The sequence below is a fragment of the Protopterus annectens genome, chromosome 16.part0 (genome assembly GCF_019279795.1).
Source record: "Protopterus annectens isolate FY-2018-M chromosome 16.part0, PAN1.0, whole genome shotgun sequence".
Lineage (NCBI taxonomy): Eukaryota > Metazoa > Chordata > Ceratodontiformes > Protopteridae > Protopterus > Protopterus annectens.
This window is the reverse complement of record NC_056750.1, coordinates 246,312,031-246,328,621: the sequence shown is the minus strand read 5'-3', so window position 1 is coordinate 246,328,621 and position 16,591 is coordinate 246,312,031.

Sequence of the window (16,591 nt, the reverse complement as noted above, 5' to 3'; positions counted from 1 at the left end):
TTGACGCCCCCTTAGATTAGTTCCCTGTGCCTCTGTCCAGCAGAGCCATTGAAGTGATCCCTGGGATAAACTTTCTGTTTCGCATCCACTCGTCAAGGTTTCTCTTGAAGAGGGTTAGCAAGGAGCTCTTCCTAATGTAGATTGGAATCTTGTTCCAGAGCATGGGACGTCTCTGGGACAGGAATCTATCCCTCCAGCACATTCTATTTATTGTTGTGGTGAGGTTTAGATCCCTGGAGCATGTGGCTTGAGGGGATATGGTTTTCTTTAGGTGGAGCATGTCCATCAATTCTGGGTTGGACATGGCCTTGTATGTCAGGCAGAGATCACCTCTGAGTAGGCGGTATGCAACCGAGTACAGCTGGAGTTTCTTCAGTCGAGCTGCATAGGGCATCTGCTTGAAGCCAGTGATCCTCTTGGTGAGGTACTTCTGTGGTCTTTCCAGTTGTTGCAGGTGTCTTGTAAGGGACATCCCAAATGGGGCATTGTACTCTATGATGGGTCTGATGAGTGATGCACAGAGGGGCCCAATGACCTTTTTCGATCTGGATGCAAACCCTTTTGTGATTAGGTGGGCCACATAGAAGGATTTTCTAACCACTTTGGCAATGTGATTATCAAGGAAGAGGTTACTATCTACTTGGGTCCCCAGATCCCTTTTTACGTCTTCCGTATTTAGGGAGCTACCACCTATGTGGTAGTTTGTGGGTACTTTGTTTTTTCCAAAGGGGATGACTATGCAGTTTTTGGCATTTAGCTTGAGGCCATGGTTTTGACACTAGGTATCTGTCTCAGTGAGACCCTTTTGGAGGATGTCTGTGTCAGCCGGAGAGTCAATTATAGCCCCTAGTTTGCAGTCGTCTGCGGACTTGGTCAGCCATAGTCCTTCTGTGCTTCCTGTACCTCTGAGAAGTATATGCCGAACAGGAGGGGTCCTAGTACTGAGCCCTGGGGAATGCCACTTGTAACCGGTTTAGAGTCAGACCTAGCTCCCACAACTCTTACTATGTGGGTTCTGTCCGTGATCCAGTTGGCAACCCATCTCGTGACGTAGGGGTTTATGTTCAGGCTGATGAGTTTGTCTATAATACCTGAGTGGGGAATGGTGTTGAAGGCCTTTGCAAGGTCTAGGTAGGCTGTGTGGACCACCTTTCCCTCCTCTATAGCCTTGGTAACTGTCTCAAAGAAGTCCACCAGGTTTAGGAGGAATGATCTGCCCTTAAAAAAGCTGAACTGGGAAGAGTCCAGTGTTTGGAGGTTTCCAATGTCTCTGTTAATGAGATCCATGATGATGCGCTCCATAGCTTTGCAGACCAAGCTAGTCAGGCTTATAGGGCGATAGTTCCCGGGGCCTGTTGTGGCTCCACCTTTGTGGAATGGAATAACCATTGCTGTGCACCACTCTGTGGGCACATAGCCTGTGGAGAGGCTGAGTTTAAACAGTGTGTTTAGGTGAGGGGTTAGTTCATCTTTGATCTTGTGTAGGACGCAGCCTGGGACACCGTCTGGTCCCATTGATGCTGTGTTTTTGGATTTGGAGAGGGCTGTTTTAACCTGAGTGTCTGTGATTTCAAGGGCACTACATTTTTCTGGTTTAGTTATGGGCCCTTTTGGGGTTGAGAGGAGGGTGAAGTTTGCACTCAACCTGTCTGCCAGGATGTTGGCTATATCAGTCGGTTCAGTGAATTTTGTGCCATTCTGCACTAACTCTGAGCAGATCTGAGAATTGCCACTTAGATTCTTGACATAGCTAAAGAATGCCTTGTGGTTATCTTTGGAGTCCATGACAATTTTTCTTTCGAAGCTAGCCTTGGATGATTTTATGAGGGAACGTAGTTTCTTGCTGATACTTATCGGGGATGTCTTCCCTTCTTGGGATTTTACTCTTTTCTGTACTAGTTTCCTCCTTCTATTGTATAGCTTGTTTATGGCAGGGGTCCATGAGACTGGTTTCCTTTTTCTTGGAGGAGTGAGTCTTGGTTTTGTTTGGGATAGCACGATCCATGGATTCTTGTAGGTGCTCGTAGAGTGCATTAGTAAAGGATTTTGCAGCTTGGACAGCGTTATCCTTTAGCATGGGGGCTTTGAAACTTCCCACCTTGGTCTTAAGTAACATGAAGTTTGCTTTTGAAAAGTTTTTCACAGTGGTTTCTTTGACTGGGGGTGGTGGCGGAATGTGGATATCCAGAGTGATTAGTTTATGGTCAGATCTAATCAGTGAAGGGTTGACCTCCGGTGTGGAACACCGGTCACCCATGTTGATGATAACCAGGTCCGATGTGTTGTCACCTCTGGTGGGGGTGTTGATCAGTTGATCCAGGGCGTTTGAGTTTATAAATTCTAGGAAATGTTGGGCAAGTAGTTCTCCCAGTTAATGTTTGGGTAATTGAAATCACCCAATATCAGGGTGTTTGGTAGGTCCTTTATGTTTCCCAGTGTTTCCAGGAATGAGGAGTGGGGGTCCTGGGACATGGTGGGTGATCTGTAGCAAGCTATAATTTGAATAGCAGTTTTGCCCATTGTTAGTTGCACGTGGATGATCTCTGAAGCATCGTGCTGTGCCACTAACCTGGAGGTGTGGGAATCTTTGATGAATATGGATACTTCCCCGCCTTTTGTATTTCGGTCTGGGTTTTGCGGACGAAATGTATGGTATGAGTTGTAGCCTGGTAGTGCTGGGGTGCTCTCTGGAGCCTTAAACTAGGTTTCTGTTACTGCACATATATCGATTTTCTCCATACTGAGGAGTGCCTCGAGTGCATGCATTTTGAGGTTTAGACTTCTGGCATTGAGTAGCATTACCCTCAGTTTTTTGTTACTTGTGCTATTTACGGCGGTGGATTTGTCTTTTGAGCCTTGCCTAAAAAAGGCACTATGGGGTGGCAAGAGCCTTGGCCAGTATTCGAAAGCCTAAGGGTGACAGGTGCAAGCCGTCTCTAGCGAAGCAGTGGGGCTTGTCGAGTATGTCATCCCAGGCTGACAAACACTGGATCCCCTTTGAATGACACCAGAAGCTTAGCCAATTGTTGAAATTAATATTTTTTTCTCTATACTGTGGTATCATTCTTGGTGAGGCAGGATGCTACTCAGGGTCAGGGTCATACCAGCCTGGTCTACGTGATCAGAGAGCTCCTCCATGTCTCTTTTCATGTAGTCCAGGGAGGTACGGCTCAGGTCATTCACACCAACATGGACAATGACAGAGTCATATTTGTACTTGTTCTGGAGTGACCTGAGTGCTTGTGTTATATGGCGGATCCTGGCACCTGACAGACAGCTAACAGTAACCTTCTCCTTGTTCAGCCTAGTGAGTGGGACGTTAGTGTGTCTGACTATAGAGTCACCTATTACTAGTATGTTGGGTATGTTATTTTGCCTTAAGGGCTGTGATTGTGTGGCACACTAGTTTTGTGAAGTATGTGTTTCATGGTTTGTGTTGGGGGTGGAGGTTGCTTGGATGTCTGCTTTGGAGGTCTCTGTTGCTTCTGTAGATTTTTATTTAGAGCCTCCGAGTATGTTTTTGTGTATTTTATATAGGTCTATGTGAGAGGGGTGGTGTGATGTAAGTAATTTCCTTCTCCTCTTGAATGCCTGGTCCAGTCTTGGGTTGAGAGAACTTAGCCTCCAGTTTGGCTGTATAATTGCATCTCTCGCATGTATTAGTGTTTGGTGGAAGGAGGCGAGGGTTGTCTGTGCACATGAGGCAATTGTAACATTGCCTCAAAATGCCCAGATTCACCAGTTGGACCGGAGAGTACACCTGAAACTGCCCTTTGGACATGCCTGGATAGGTACAGTGAACTGTTTTACTGATTGGCTGGTAAGGTCGAATAGAGAGCCTTGTCCTTCTCTACAGTATAGGGGGGTCTAGTGCTAAGGTTTATTAGTGCTTGCTATGAGTTTTGAGCAAGTGCCGGTATGAGAAGTGAGTGGTTTGAGTGCTTAATTTGAAAGTTTGTCTAGTTCCAAGGGAAAAATTGAAGAGAAGACTTTGTGGAGCCGGGAATAGTTATACCCTAGCTAACCGGCGCTGCCCAGCGCACAAAACCATGCAAATGCGGGTTTTATTGCAGGGAAATGAAAGAGAGAGAAATTAGCCCAAAATGGCCAATAAACTTCTAGTTTCTGGGCTGAAACCACTCCTCCAGGGACAGATAGGCTGCTCAAAGCTCCCTCTCACAGTGAACAGCGAAACTTCCTTCTATCCAAGTAAGGTATGGGCAAACACAGAAGCTTGTAACAAAGCCCTGAATTCAGCACTGACCTGAAAACTAGACTAGACTAGCTTAGAATGGCAGGAAAACAAGTATATTTTTTTGTTTTTTTCAGAAAATAAAGCAGATACAATCAAAAAAAAAAAAAAAAACAAGTCTTAGAGGCCACAGAACATGAGGTTCCTGGTTATGTGGATGGCGCAGTGGTGAAGCAGTAACATTGTCACCTCATAGCAAGAGGTTCTCTGGTTTGATTCTTGCCAAGACTGCCTTCTGTGTGGAGTCTGCATTGTCCTCCCTGCGTTCATGTGGGTTTCCTCCAGGTACTCTGGTTTCCTCCCATGTTATAAAGACATGCATCTGGAGCGTTTCTCCCTGGGCCGCCTCTGAAAATTGGGTTCGTTCCAAGTCGGACTTTCTCGGTAAACAAATGTTAAATAAAATAAAAATTTTGGATATGATTTTCAATCCCTTCATTGTTTTAGTTCACTGATAATAACCATTCTTAGTGGAGCTAAGCAAAACACGTACACCCATACATGTATGCATATAAAAACACATATATGCTCATACAAAGTAAAGTATACTTAGACATGTAGATATATGATGTATGGTATGGGAGTACTACACATGATCTAAACCAGCATATGATCAACAGTCAAAAGCTTGACAGCAAAATATTTAAACTATATCTAAACTGCAAAACATCTAAAGACAAGATACTGACAAAATTGAGGCTACACTAATGAAGGGTTTATGCCTGTCCCCCACTGTTGTGTGACCTCTGAACTGGTATGTATAATTAGCAGGGGGTGTGAGGGGTGCATCCCCCTCCCCACATAGGGAGTACAGGGGGGCTTGTCCCTCTACAAGAACATTTTACAGAATCTGAGAAATTTTAACTACATACAAAACCATTGACAATATCTGACAAAATCTAACCACATGCAAAACCATTTTTTTACAGGAAGGATGTGTGAAGAGTAAAGGCGTGTTGAGTATCAAATACTACCATGATCACAAATACAGAAGGAGGACTTTGCAGCTTATTTTACCTCACATTAGCAGCCTAAGAAGAAAACAGTAATGGCTATTTCTTTGAAATGTTATGCTTGAGAGTTTATAGTTATCTAAACCACCTAGACAAATACCTTGTTTGTGGTGTAGTTCCCAGTGAATCTGGAATCTGTTTTCTAGTTTGTTAGAGACCCTTTATGTGCTATCACACATTCAATAGCAGTAACACTGTCCATTTTCAGCACACTACTATGTCAAGCATTTACGTTTGTGAGAAGGACATTTCTGATGTCACGGATCCTGCTCTGAGCTCTCTCTCTCTGCCATCATTTTAATACATGTTTTCTGGTTACTGTAATGTCTTCTTTAAACTTTTTTATTTTTTATTACTGAGCAAAATAAAAGACATAGCTCTCAACATAATACGGACAGATCTCAACAAAACCAGGGACAAATCCAGAAATAATCAGGGACACTTTTTTAAAATATCAGTGCTTCTAACTTGAGATGGTAACAAAATAAGAAAATGCAAAATAATACACATTTTCTAAGGTAAAAGAAGTCTGTAACTCTTAAGTGTAACACCACCCTGTCTCCAAAAGTCACTAGTTTTAGGAGGGATTAAGAGGGACAGAGCTAAAATGTGTAAAAATCAGGAACAGTTGAGAGGTATGAAAAAAGGGGGTAATGTGAAATTAACATTGTATAAGTTGTTTGAATAGGTATGGCTCTACCTTACCACATTAATATCTCTGTGTTACAACGTGATTTAACTCAAGCAGCTAGAGCTGCACCATGTGTATTTATTCTTATTTAGGCTTGACTGTGTAGTAATCCCAGCCAATAATAAATGCATTTCAGATTTCCATAGTCATGACGTTGCACAACTTAGTCTGACATTGCTTATGAAATGCCTTTTTTGTCACAATAGTTATGTTTTGTTCACTACAGCTATGCCTCAGCCATTTTACCTCTGCATTGCTCCCTTGCTATAATATAAGCAGACAATCTCAGTCTAAGGATACAACAGCACTATCTCTTGTACAAAACTAACTGCCCTGTGTGTATGCACTTCAGTAGAAAGTGCAGTTGCATAACTAAAACTTAACCATAACAGCAGATGTTCAAATGATCACTGCTGCAGTAGCCTTAGCTATATGTGTTATATCACGCCAAGGATAGGCTTTCAAAGCTTCAGGCCACATTCTGCACCCAAACTGTCAGGCAGCTTGAGCAAGTTTGGGGGCGAAGCTCCTCAGAGCTTTCCTGCCAGTATAGATAGGGAGGCTGAGCCCTGACTGAATAATGCTAGGAAAAACAAAAAATAAATTACCACACCCTGTTATAAAAACACACCAAAGAAAGGGGGGTTGGAGGGAGGGAGAAGCTACTGCAGCAGTGATCATTCATGCATTTACTGTTATGGGAAGTTTTACTGAAACAACTGTATTATGTTAATCGTACTGATCACTTCTGCAGTAGCCTTAGCTACATGGGTAGATTACCTTAGATAACTACATCTGGGAGGTGGAAGGAGAAGAGTCCAGGAGCCCCTGTAGAATGTTCCTAGCAAAACTTGATCTGGACCTAGAGAAGGAATCAGGCTTACAGTGCTTTGTAAAGGTATGTACAGATGACCAAGTAGCAGCTTTGAGAATACTTATAGAATTCAACCCTTTCTAAAAAAACATAGATGAAGCCAAGGTCCTAATACAGTTGGCCTTGACCTCGCTTGGAATAGTTTTGTTATAGTGAGTACGGCAAAGGGTAATAGTTCCACGACCTTTTGGAAATAGTCTGTTTTGATACAAGTTGACCCTTCTTGCCTTCACAAGAAATTAACAATTGATCCGAAGATCTGAAAGATTTAGTTCTATCAAGATCCTTTCGCCCTCATTTTTAGGTTCAGGAAAGAAAATGGAAAGATGGATAGTTTGCCTTAAAGTAAACTTGAATACCACTTCAGGAACAAAAGAAGGATTAGTTCTCAAAGAATCTCTGTCCCCATGGAAAATGAGGTAGGGTTGACTCACCATAAGAGTTTGCAACTCAGATACCCTTCCTGCAGAAGTCAGAGCAATCAGTAAAACTGTTTTCCATGTTAAGAACTTCAAGTCAGACAGATTAGCTGGTTCAAATGGAGCAAGTTTTAGCTTTAATAGCACCAAATTTAGATCCCAAGGAGGGGCCACAGATTTTTTTAGAGGCCTCTTATGCAAAACCCATTTCAAGAGCATTTTGACATAAGACTGCATTAAAAGAGGAGGAGGATCCATTGGCAGACATGATCAAATGGCCGATAAATTAAATTTGATAGAGGAATAACAAAGGCCATAGGATAGTAACTCACACAAATATTGTAAAACCAGAGAACAGCTAGCTCTGAATGGGTGCTAATTATGTTGTTGGCACCAACTAGAAAACCTTTTCCATTTGCTAATACATGATTTTCTATTTGCATGCGTTCTTGCCTCCATTAGTTCCTGCTGCATGTCTTATCATTCAGGCAGTCAACTGAAGTTGATTGATGTTGAGGTGTATTAAACACCCCTCTTCTTGTGTGAGTAGATCCGGTTTGTGAGGAAGCCTGTGGTAATTGCCCCTGGCCATTTCCAAAAGAAGGAAGGACTGCTGTTGCCAGGGCCAGAAAGGGAGTCACCACAATGATCTTGCAGGATTCATTCCAAATCTTCAGATGTACCCTGAATGTTAGTGGAAAGGGTGGAAAAGCATATAGGAACACTCCTGTCCAAGGAAAAGAAAAGGCACCTGTCTCCCAGGCCTTCTTGCAGTAGTCATGGAGCAGAATCTTGCCAATTGATTGTTCAGAGAGGAGGTAAAGAGGTCTACTTGAACTCCCCACAGATGTATCAAATCTTGTAAACCCCCCTGATCTACTTTCCATTCGAAGGTCTGCCCTGGTCATGCTCAGTTTATCTGCCACACAGTTTTGCTCTGATGGATTATAGTATGCCTGTAGAGTGAGATTCTGTTGTGAAGCTATAGCTAAAGATAAAGAAGCTAGTCTACAAAGGGGTTACAATGTGGTTCTACCTTATTTTTTAATGTACCACATGACTGTGGCATTGTAAGCACTTGAAGAGGTCCTAGGGACCAAAGATAGTTCAGACAGTTCAGTGCCTTGATCAGGGCAAGCAGCTCCTTGATAATTATGTGTTTTCATCTGTCCTTGGTGTCCCAAACCCCCTACACTTTTTATCCCTCCTGAAATCACTCCACAAGCAAAGCCCAAAGCATCTGCGGTGACCGGCTGCTTTTGAGCAGGTCAGGAGAATGGGAGGCCTGGATTTAAGGATACCTGTTGTCTCCACCAGAAGATTTATTTTCTAACAAACCCCAGCACAGGGATTTGAAACGATAAATGTTGTTGATGCTGGGACTAAAGAGATTTCAGATACAACTCTATCTTTCTCATGTTGTGTCTTTCCAGGGGTATCATGAGAAACATAGATGTCATGAGACCCAAAATCCTTAGGTATTCCTTTGCGGTGACTGAAATATGAGTGGAAAACCTTAGAAATATGTCTATATAAAGATTTATTTTTTCCTGTGGAAGAAATGCTCTTTGAGGAGGACTAGATACATGCTTGATTTTCTGTTTGCTTCTGAAAGGAAAGATGGGGCCAACTATGTTACTAATGTCAACAGCAGCTTCCTCAGGGATAGACACAGCGTTCTGACACAGCAGGGGAAATCTTCCTGTTCCCTCTCCCAGGACCGACAAGAGTGACTCTTCCTCGCCCACTGAGGGGACCCCAACAACTGCAGAAGATGTAGCTAACCTCCCATCCATAGTGGTTGTAGGTGCCACACCAGAGGGATTCGGGGTAAAAGATGAGTGCTCTGAGGTACAACAGATGGCCACAGCAGAGTCACCCCCTGTGGCTGAGGCAAAGTGTAACAAAAAGAAATAGCCTTTGAAATCCAAGTAGAAATAATTTTCTTGGAAACAGCCACTCCTGAAGACCTAGGATGAAAGGAAACAAACAACTGATCAGATTTTCTGATAACTTTAGTATTACCCAAATACAATCTGAGCTGCCTATGCACATCCAAAGTATGCAGCACCCTCTCACTGTCAGATTGCGGAGAGGGGAAAAAAGTAAGCAAATTAATAGACTGATTAAGTGATAACTCATTAACCACCTTGGGTATAAAAGAAGGATTAGTACACAAGGACATCCTGTCCTCATGGAATATTAAAAAAGGTGGGCAAGCCATAAGGGCTTGCAACTCGGACACCCATCTGGCAGAAGTAAGAGCTAACAAAAGAACTGTCTTCCAAGAACAATGTTGCATGGAAGCTGAAACAGCAGGCTCAAAAGGAGCCTGAGTCAATTTCTCCAGTGTGAGAGACAGATTCTCCATAAAGATCGCCATGATAAGTGCCTTTTTTTCTTAGGAGCTTCTCACAACCATATGTCTTTCAATTAGTCAGGCATTTGTCCCTAAAACTCTTCGTAGAAGGCTTTCTTTCCTTTCATTTTATCTTGAGAACCAGCTTCTTAAGCATCTTGCTAAAGATAGAATAGAAAGAACTTCCCACCCCAAGGGTCAGCCATCAGGGAAGAAGCAGGCAAAAAAGGTAAGACTGGAATCTTCCACTGTCCAGCCTCTGCTGGGTGTTTCTCCCAAGGTTGTTACAAACCCAGAGGCTCACCTGGCTGTGTTGTCAGATTTCTCTGCCGTGTCTGGGTTGGAGGCCGGCAAGGATCTGGTGGACAGCACTTCTGATAAGGCTTTTCAGGTGTCCATTTTGGATGTTCAGGGGAAAATATGGTTGATTGTTTCTGAGGGGTCAATGGGGGTTCTACAGATTCTTATTAGGGAAGAAATTCCTACTACAGTTGTTGAATGCCATCCTGAGTCAGAGCCTTCTGAGTTTTCTAGGGCTGACGTTCCCTTAAAAAAGAAACCGAAAACAAAACGTTTCTTCTGTTCCTAGGGATCCACAAAGTGAGTGGCAGGCCTTTACTCAGGGGTTATTTAACGCTTTACTGTCATTAAGGCCTCCTCAAGGGGTTTCAGTTCCTGTTCCTCTTTGGTCCTTTTCTCCACTTAAAAGGCCCAGGGAACTGAATTCTTCTGAGGAAGAGTTGGATTCTGATGAAGAGTCCCTTACTTCTTCTACGCATATTCCTTCTCCTTTAGGCTTTGGGTCAGAGGATGAGGAATCTAATAATCCAGATACTCCTTCTGAGGAACTTTCCCTTGGGGACACAATCTCTAGGATGATGGAATTTTTTAAGTGGGTTTGTGCCCAGGTTTCTGATATACATAAGAGGTACTGTGTTTTACTGCAGATGGAATCTCCTAAACCTGCGGCTATTCCTCCTGTTTTGGCTGCTTTACTGGTTGTTTTTTCCAAAGCCTCTAAAGCACCTGATTCTTTGCCCCCTGCTCCCAAGAAGCCTGATAGGTTTTATAAGGTGCCTGAGGATTGTTCCTTTTTGTTTAAATATCCTGCTGCTGACTCCACTGTGGTGTCTGTAGCTTCTGATAAGCCGTCTCAATTGCTTCCTTCATCCAAGTTACTGCCTTCTGACAAGGACAGCAGAACCATGGACATGCTGGGTAAGAAGGTTTATACTTTGGCTACCCTAGATTGTAGGGCAATTAATTATCAGGCAATTAATTATCAGACCAATATATCTGGCTCTTCTTTCTCAGGCTTGTCAGCTTTTTTCTGATCTTCCAGACTCTGAGAGTAAATTTTCTGCTCTTTCCTTGCTAGGGACTTCCTCTCAAGTAGTTCATCATTCTGTCAAATGTAGTTATGATGCAGCGAATGCCTGTTCTAGGGCTGCTGCTTTTGGTTCACTACTGAGGAGGTATTCTTGGCTTAGGCTTCAACCTTTACCTGATGCTATCAAGGCTAAACTGATGGATGCTCCTCTGGATAATAAACTTTTGTTTGGTGAAGCGGCTGCTGGTTTGTTTAAGTCTCTTCAGGGCAATGGAAAGGCCAGGAGCTTAAATATGTTTGTTTCCCTGTGTATAAATCAAAGAGAAACTACCCTTCTAAGCCAACCTTTGTTCGTAGGCAATCTCGCCCTCCTGCTAAAGGTAAAATAGGTGGTAGAGGGGCTCCTCCTGCTAAGGCCACTCAGATTGCAGGGATTCAAAAGATTTCCTTTCCTGACAAACCAGGTGCTGTCTAACTATCCACCTGTCCCCAGCCACATTCCTCTTTCTCATTGCCTTTGTCTTTCTCTTCATATTTGGCTTCACATCACCCAGGATTCTTGAGTTCTGTCAATCATTTATCAGGGGTACTAAATGGTGTTGATATCCCGTCCTCCTTTAATGGGCATTCCTCAGCCTCCTTGGGAACGACTTCAGCAAATAGGAGTAATCGCAAAAATGCAGTAAAAATGGCAGAGAATGGACATAAGCAAACAGACCGATTATTTGAAACAGCATTCTGACTGGCAGAAAAGTACTGAAGATGGTATGCCTGAGCATCACCTTTATGCCCTACACTACGTGAGGAGCGTTTGGCTAATGTTTAGTGTACGTTAAAGCAATGGTAGGTTTTGGTAGACTGGCCGGACGTCAGGCTTCCATGGCAAGGAATCTCATAAGTGATGAATACTGCAGTGGTGAATGTAAGGACATTTACTGATCAGCATAAAGCTAACAATATATGACTTGCCATGTTAAGCTTTATCTGGTTTAAATTCAGTGCAACAAAAGTTTTATTGCTAGCCTAGGAGTCCAGGCACTCAATGATCTTATAACCTAAATTGGATTACATTGTTATTAAATGGGTTAAACATTGATTCAAAATGAATGTAATCTCATGCAGTTTATAATTCAATTCATAGGTTCATAGGTAGGTACTAGGCTATCTGCCCAAGGGCCTACGTAAGCCTAGCCAACAAGGTTCCCTGGCTTACGCCACCCAAGAAAGTTATTTTCCTGTGCCACTGTCGAGCAGAGACACAGAAGTGATCCCTGGGGTATATTTCCTATTTCCCATCCACTCATCAAGATTTTTCTTGAATAGTACTAATGAAGAACTTTGCTTGACATAGATGGGTAGCCTGTTCCAGAGTATGGGAAGTCTCTGTAAATTGATTACAGCTCTTGTAACATACCTATCTAGAGTCTCTAAAATAAGGTGTACAATCCTGAGTGAAATGTTGCATATGGCCGCCTAACTGACAGGATTATATCCTGCCACTTACCACTTTTTTTGCAAAAAAAAAGAGCACTATTATAGTAACAGAAGTCATTCACAGTCTTCTTGAGCTCCAGGCATATAACACTTGAGGGAGAGAACAGTTCCTATTTGCATCTCCCACATTTAGGGGAGGGGCACATCATACTCGTATGCTTTCTTTGGGGATGGAGATTTTCCCACATCTTTCATCTTTTGTGAAAGGGCATTTCCTCCTCATATCTCCTAACTTTGGAAGGTGGGAGTTCCTTACACTGTTGACCTCTGAAGAGGGGAACATCCCCCTCATATCTCTTATAACTGAGTGGAAGTGTTTATCACATCTGTCAGCTTTGGGTGGCAGGCATTTACTCCACATGACTCTCAGGTAAATAGCATAATTTGTTCCCATCACGTTCGTTTAGGGAAGCAGCACTTCCTCCTGTTACCTTTGGAGAAGGAGGCACCACCTCACATCTCTCATCTCTAGGAGAGGGGTACTTCCTCTCGTCTTTTTATCTTTCAGCTTTGGGTCAGGGGAACTTCCTTGCACCTTTTACATTTGGGAAAGAGGGGTGCTTCTTCCTCATGTTTCAACACTTTTGGGAAGGATTACTTCACCTTTGGAGTAGATGACTTCCTTCTCGTGTCTCTTACCTTTGCAGGAAGTCCAGTCCTTCAGATCTCTTAATGGAGGCATATTTCCTTTACAAAGCTCTCATTGTTTTTATTTCCCAGTTTGAACCCTGCTGTCTTTGACAAGACTTTCTGGGTTATGCCTATTGTCTGATTTTAATGTAGCATGTTATCTTGCATGCATATCTGTCCTAATTTTCCTAATTCTTTCACTTATTTATGTTACACTAATGTTCCAGCACATACGATTATTTTTCGAACGCCCTTTGTTTAATTTTTCTTATGTTGTATTTTTATTTCAGATGTTTAAAAAATAAAATCATCTTTATGCTTGGCCAAGGCAAGTCTAAATCCATCACATGGTATTTTTGTGACCACAAGCAAGTGTTGTTTTAGTTCCATCAGAAAGCTTGAATGTATTCTTTAACTGCAATGACATCCTTGAGTTTCTACTTAAGTCTCTACACAGACACTTAACTGCTTCCCAGAGTCACTTGTAAAACTTAGAACTGGGTGATTCAGATCAAACAAACACTGCATGAAGTATGTAGAATGACTGGAAATCAACTTTATTCCCCGAGTGTATATCTGATCTGGAGTCTGTATTGTATACGCTAGCTGGCAGAGTGATTGAGTGGCTATTGGCTGATATAATCACTGTGACAGCTTGCTCTGTGGTAGATTGATAAAAGTTTTGACTGCGCTCCAGATGACCTAGTTTTTTTTTTTTTTTTTAATTTTATTTTTTTATTTGTTTGTCTAACAAGAATGGCTCACTGACAGAACTCATGATCATGGGATGCCCTAGAGAAAAAGGAAAAAAAAAATAGCTGTCTACAATATAAAGAGTAGGGAAAAATCTCAATATACTAGCAATATTTAATCACAAACCAAGGTGATCATGTGACATGGAAAAATCACAGGTATAAATACAGTAACAAAATATATAACATAAGCATACAACAACAACTTCTTCCACACCTCTTAGATAAACAGCTTCTAACACCCACACAACATGGATCCAGGCCAAATCATAGTACTATGACTGCCCTTCTCTCCTTCCTTGAAACTATTAATAAAGCCCGGGATTCTGGCCTTATTGTTTCCACCCTTCTACTAGACCTTTCTAAAGCCTTTGATACTATCTCTCATAGCCTGCTTTTAACTAAACTCTCTAAACTTAACCTATCCCCTTCTTCCTTGAATTGGTTCTCCAGCTACTTATCTGACCAATATCAATCAGTAAAATGGAAAAAGGCCACCTCCTCATTTCTTAATACCCCAACCGGAGTCCCCCAAGGATCCATATTAGGTCCCCTTCTTTTTAATATATTTATAAATGATTTCCAGAACTCTATTCCTTTCTCAAATATCATCCAATATGCAGATGATTCAACTATCATCTGCTCTGCCACATCTACCCTTGTACTCCTAAAACTTACTCAAGAAGCTTTTTCAACCATTGAGCAATGGATGAAAAGAAACCACCTTGTATTAAATGCCTCTAAAACCAAACTAATGGTATTTACTCCCTCTAAAACTACCTCATTCAACTTTAACTCCTTCACTATCACTAGCCAAAACAATATACCTCTGGAACTGGTATCAGAGACCAAATTACTTGGGGTCCAAATTGACAACCAGCTTAAATTCCATTCTCACTTACAACTAAACATCAAAAAGACCCCTCAAAAACTAGGCATGCTCTACCGACAAAATAACTACCTTACCCCTGCCACTAAAGTAACTCTCTCTACTTCCTTTCTTATCCCCTCCCTTCTACGGAACTCCTCTTCTCACTAACCTACAATCCTCTCTTAAATCTCAACTTTCCTCCTGCTACAACAAAATTGCCAAATTTGCTACCAGCCAAAAGTCATCCTCCCATCACTGCCTTCTCTCCAAACACTAAAATGGCTAGAACTACCAAATCAACTCAACTAACTCTTGTACATAAGCTAATTTTTAACCCCACCCTCTGTCCTTCACTCTCTTCTACCTTTAAGATGTACCTTCCTGATCGAGTACTAAGGTCCAATAATCAAAATCTAATAGAAGTGCACAAACCATCCCGTCCACCAGGCAAAAATCTTCTATCTTATGGTTTAGCACGTCTCTGGAACTCCCTACCACCTTCCATTCGTACTACTTCTAACCATTACTCTTTTAAAAAATCTCTTCACTCACACCTAATATCCCAATGGGAATGCTCCTGCTCTCTCCCCACATAACAAATGATATCAAACTCCTGTTCCATTCTTTCTATGGAAAACAAACCCTTTTTCACCTCATTCAAGGCCTTAGATTCCTTCTTTCTCTCTTTCTCACTTCTCTCTCGATCTTATTCTCATCTAAAACTTTCTCCTTCTATTCATCTCTCCATATACTTTTATTCCAGTACTTATATGTTAGTTGTAAATATTGCATCAGACTGCTGCTACTTATATGCGTTTTGTAAACAATGAATCAGACTGTAACTATGAACTGTATGTTCCTAAGAAGAAATGCCTCTCTGCTGTACAATGCAATGTTCCATTGCCAGTCAGTTTTAACTCCAACCTCATCACTAGTGTGTATTATTTGCAATGTTTGCTTTATTAATTGTAAAGGTCTTGTTCAAAACTGCAACCTTTGCATAAATATAATCTTCAAACTATTGTAACCTAGAGTGCTATTGGAGCTTTTCTCCCCAGGACTCCATTGAAAACGGGTTCAAATGGCCCAATGGACTATCCTGGTAAACCAACTGCAAATAAAAAATAAATAAGAGAAAATGTAGGGTAAAAAAAACATAGAAACATATAAAACAAGCAAATGAGCTCAAGTGCATTAATACATATTACAATTAAATGTTTGAATAAAATTAATAGTCATACAAAAGATGTGCCGATACTAGGCCAACATATTATAATAGCCTAGGGTATGGCTCAGTTAAGTATAATGCTGCATTAAGACCTTACAGCCTAACACTAATTGATCAAAGAACTAACCAAATGTGAAACTGTCATCACAAAGTACTTTTTATTTAATTTAATGCAACCACATAAACTACTATATATAAAGAAAACATTATTTATATATACCTTTTTCTTTACTTCATAGTCTCTGTTCACATCTTTTTGGCTGTCTGTGAAATCTCAATGCCCCTAGTGCTTGTAACATTATCTGCTTCAGTTTGCAATATTATTACATAAAACTGAAGAAATAAAAACAGAAATGGCAAATGGACAATTTCACTCAAAAGTGGGAACACTTATTTACATTGGGAGGCCTATTAAAACCATGGCTATTGTAAAAATTGTATAAAGGATATATCTTTATTTTTAGGCAAACATTGTTACCTTCTGGTGCTAACACCTCACCCCTCCACAGTTGCTCACTTGTTTTCCCTTTGCTGCTGGCTATCTAACCCAAATATGACCCCCTGTTGCATAGCACTCTGCATTCCTGGCAAAAATAATGCCAAATGAGTTTCAGACCACCAATTAGAATACAAACGTCAGACACAGATGGTAACAGCTAATATCCTTATTCTATAGTA